The sequence below is a fragment of the Octopus bimaculoides genome, chromosome 16 (genome assembly GCF_046866305.1).
Source record: "Octopus bimaculoides isolate indiv1 chromosome 16, ASM4686630v1, whole genome shotgun sequence".
Lineage (NCBI taxonomy): Eukaryota > Metazoa > Mollusca > Cephalopoda > Octopoda > Octopodidae > Octopus > Octopus bimaculoides.
In genome coordinates, this window is record NC_142943.1 from 49,267,884 (window position 1) to 49,272,883 (window position 5,000).

The 5,000-nt window shown below is 41.3% G+C and overlaps 1 protein-coding gene across 1 annotated transcript in view; it reads right to left on the reverse strand.

The window, feature by feature from the left end:
• LOC128249689 (protein GVQW3-like) overlaps positions 1-5,000 on the reverse strand; it is a 17,795-nt gene that overhangs the window by 12,414 nt on the left and 381 nt on the right. The gene's annotated exons all lie outside the window — the stretch shown is intronic.

Consider the following 5,000-nt stretch of genomic DNA (forward strand, 5'->3'; position numbering starts at 1 on the left):
AATGGTTCCTGCTGGGGATTGAAACTAAATAAATATTCACTGTTGGTCATCTTATTGCCACATTCAAGAGGATGATGATGAAGAAGCATCCTTCTTGAACCCTGTAGACTCATAAGGGACAGTTCCCCAGTTTCTGTGGTGTATATATATATTTACCCCTTGGATGGAATGCCAGTGTATCACAGGGTTATTTGCTTTTGCCAGCCGAGTGGACTGTAGCAATGTGAAATGAAGTGTTTTGCTCAAGAACAATGTGTTTCCCTATCCAAGAATTGAAACCACAATCTTGTGATTTATGAGTCCAACACCTTAACCACTATGTCACATGCCAGTGGAAGAATGACATGCAATTCTGTTCAGTAAAGCAAAGGCCTTAGGAACACTGATGACCCCAATCTACTCTCAAACATGGAACAAGCAAAATAGGTTGCTCCTGTCCCATACTCAGGACCCCAACATTTTGATGTAAAGTGATTTCCTCTGAGAAATGCATTTTATTTGCTGTGCTTGGAGAAAATGACTGTGCCCATGGCCGTTTTAAGGAAATCTGACACCATTGATATTAATACTGTTCTGTTTAACCATTTTGAAACTAATCTGCCTGAGACTGTCTCTGGTCCTCTGATGCAAACTGCCTGTTTTAAAGTAAGATCCAAGACATTCAAGCTTCTTTTATCTTTTACTTGTTTCAGTCATTGGACTGCAGCCATGCTGGGGCACCACCTTCAAAGGTTTTAGTCAAACAAACTGCCTCTGACACTTATATTTTTTAAAGCTCAGTTACCTGTTCTATTAGTTTCTTTTGCTGAACCTTATAACTATAAGGATGTAAAAAAACCCAGCACCAGTTGTCCAACAGTGGTGAGAGACAAACACAAATATAAATAAAGACACATACACATAAATATATCCAGGCTTCTTTCAGTTTCCATCTACCAAATCCACTCGCAAGAATTTGGTCAACTTGATGCTATGGTGCCATGCAGTGGGACTGAATCCAAAAGCATGTGCTTTGGATGCAAACATCTTATCACACAGCCATGCTTGGAAAGACAGACATAAAAAGGTGATCCTTTCATGTTTTCCTTGTGTTTCTTCATATTTGTGCTTATCCTTCACCATTGCTTAACAACCAGTGTTTGTTTATGTCTCCGTAACTTAGAAGTTCAGCAAAAGAAACTGATAGAATATGTACCAGGCTTAAAGAATAAGAACTGGGGTCAATTTGTTCTACTGAAACCTTTCCAAGGCAGTACTCCTGCATGGTCACAGTGAAACAAAAGATAAAAGATAGTAAATTGAGGGATATTTGGCTGTTATGTGTAGCAAGTCAAGAGAATATGTGGAACAGGAGTCAGCAATGTCATTATATAATGGCCCACTTTTGATTTTTTGTTTCCCATGGCCCATCCATCCATCCATCCATCCATCCATCCATACATACATACATACATACATGCATGTAAAAAGCACTGGTACCACATAAAAAGTGCTCTGATGCTATGTAAAAAGCAACCAGTACACTCTGTAAAGTGGTTGGTATGTTAGGAAGGGCATCCAGCCCTAGAAACCAGGCCAAAACAAACGACTGGAGCCTGGTGCAGCCAACCAATTTGCCAACTTATGTCAACCCATCCAACCCATGCCAGCATGGAAAACGGATTTTAAATGATGACAACGATGATGATGATGATGATGATGATCTTACATTTAAAATTATTCCTTATATCCCCATCCCATTTCCATCACTGGTAATGCATCATTGGCATCATCATCATCATCATCATTTACTGTGCATATTCTATGCTGTCATAGGTTGGACGATTCAGCTGGATCCAATGTGTCCAAAGACTGCATGGAACTCCAGTGCCTCTATCTGCTTTGCCATGATGGTTTCTACGGTTGAATGCCCTTCCTAACATCAACCACTCGACAGCATGGACTGGGTGCTTGTTTTCTGTTCCACTACCAATATTGAGGTTGCCATGCAATTTACAGGACTATGAACCGTGAGGAAGGTGGGGGTGGGGCAACAGTTTCATGTGAAGGGACGAGGGGATTGCTATAAGGGGATCTGTATGGCTACTCACTGTAGAAGGATCTGCATTGCTACATACATACATACACACACACACACACAAATATAGGGCAAAGGGTGAAAGAGAAAGGAAAACATATATTCAAGTAAAAATCAAATTGTGACACTAAAGACTAGCTGAGAATCAACTTTTCAGTGACATTATTAAATATGAAAAGATTTTTAGATAAGGTTTGTGAACATGTCAGTTGTCCACATGTCAAGTATGGCCACTTGTTGCCAATCCCTGGCATAGAGACTCCATTTTGATTCAAGGCAGACTGTATGACGCATGTGTATGAACAGCCATGCTACATGGCAGTGAAACATGGGCTGTGACTGCTGAGGACATGCGTAAGCTCACAAGGAATGAAGCCAGTATGCTCCGCTGGATGTGTAATGTCAGTGTGCATACCCGTCAGAGTGTAAGTATCTTGAGAGAAAAGCTGAACATAAGAAGCATCAGTTGTGGTGTGCAAGAGAGACGATTGCGCTGGTATGGACATGTGGTGAGAATGGATGAGGATAGCTATGTGAAAAAGTGCCACACCCTAACAGTTGAGGGAACCCGTGGAAGAAGTAGGCCCAGGAAGACCTGGGCTGAGGTGGTGAGGCAAGACTTTTGAACATTGGGCCTCTCTGAGGCGATGACTACTGACCGAGACCTTTGGAAATGTGCTGTGCGTGAGAAGACCCGGCAAGCCAAGTAAGATCGTTGCCAGTGCCCCTGGACTGGCTCTTGTGCGGGTGGCACATGGGATGCACCATTTTGAGCGTGGCCGTTGCCAGTACCGCCTGACTGGCCTTCATAGGATTTTCGAGCGAGATCGTTGCCAGTGCCACTGGACTGGCTCTTGTGCGGGTGGCACATAAAAGACACCATTTTGAGCGTGGCCATTGCCAGTACCGCCTGACTGGCCCTCGTGCAGGTGACACGATGGTGGATCTAATGTGCCCGGTGGCATGTAAAAGCACCCACTACACTCTCGGAGTGGTTGGCGTTAGGAAGGGCATCCAACTGTAGAAACTCTGCCAAATTAGATTGGAGCCTGGTGTTGCCATCCGGTTTCACCAGTCCTCAGTCAAATCGTCCAACCCATGCCAGCATGGAAAGCGGACGTTAAACGATGATGATGATGATGATGATGATGTGTACCTATTTTAAAATTAGAAATGTTTCATGAAGGAGATTTATAGTGAACAGGTAGAGTGGTTGCATAGGAACCCCTTGATTTGCTCATGTGATCCCCTGTTTTATAGATAGTATGCTGGTTTGATAAAGATTTGCTTGCTATTTTCAACTGATTCAAAAACTATGCAGTTAGCTCCCTTGTTATTTTGCGGTCCCTTTTTAAAAAGCCAGTACTTAAATTTGATAGGAGGTTTTTGGTGGTTACATGAAGCAGGTTGAAAGTCTACGCAGAAAGCTTCTATGCTATTTTTATGATCAGTAATTTTAAAAACAAAAGATTTAATTGTTACACCAGATAGGTTAAGAGGCTAAACCAGGACACTCCCATACTATTTTGTGGTACCTACTTCAAAGACAATATGGTTTGACAAAGGAATTTTGGCTACTTCGAAGAACAGACTGAGCAATTACATAGAAAATCAGACAAATAAACAAACACTTCCTTTTGCTGGTTCACTCCCGATCCTTGTTGAAAGGCAGCAGAGAGATCGCTTTATGGACGATTCCAGCTGATATATTTCACCTGTTAGAATTGATTACTTAAAAGAGCTCCTTCTTCGGCTTAGCTGTCGTTAGAGGTGCCAGGTAAGAGGCTATCGTAAATAGCCAACCGTACCGTTAAAGGTTAATATGTTATAGTACATCAACCGTAGCGGTTGCAATGTTGGCAGAGAGAGAGAGAGAGAGAGAGAGAGTGTGTGTGTGTGTGTGACAGTATCAACAGTTCCAATGACATGCAACAACAGCCGATAGTTGGTTCCTGCTACCGTTTTCAGAACTATTGCCTGTTAATAATACAACTGTTGCAGAAAAATAATGGTGTAGGCCTGAGTCAGATGCGATTGGATACTGCATCAATAACTGTACCAGTAGTAGTAGCAGCAGCAGTAGTGGAAAATAAAATACTAATAGTGGTATTAGTAAGGTAAAGTACGAAAGAAGACAGCTGGCAAGGTTCTTTTTTATTTTATTTTCTGTGTGCAGTAAAGGCTGCCAGCAACGAGAGGCGCATGGCAAAACAGTTGCAGTAGAAATATCAGAACTAATAGCGAATAATAAATCCGTTCAGTAGTAGTAATAGTACTATCAATAATAGTCATATCTACAAGTAGTAGTGGTAGTAATGTTATAACAATGGTATGTACTACCACTACACGTGTATACATTTACAACAGCTACTTCTGTGTATTACAATTTCAGCTAGTAGTAGTAATAGTAGCAGCAGTAGTAGTAGTAGTAGTAGTAGCAACAGTAGTTGTAGTAGGTGTTGATAATATGAAGCACTACAAACAGCTGTGTGACTAGTTGTTGTTTAACCCCGGGTCAGTCCTGAGAGTGGATCAACGGTGTTCCAAGCTGAACTATCCTTTATATATATATATATATATATATATATATATATATATATATATATATACATATACATTTATTTTCAGGCATAGTACATCAGGGATTACATTAGCCAATGTGTCCTTAATTCTTTTAAGGCCGTAGGGTGATATTAGGAGAGGGAAGTTTGCCCGCTATTTCCAACAAGTCAAATGCCCACATAAAGGCAACCTCGTTGGAAGTGGTATAGAATCTACTACTACTACTACTACTACTAGCAGTTATAACGTTACTTTAATTAACGGCAGCAGCAGTTGTAACCGAAGAGAGAGCTTTTACATGGTAGATTGACCTGCTAGAAACAACAGCTAGATTCCCTCGCATCAAACCTTGTCGTCCTGC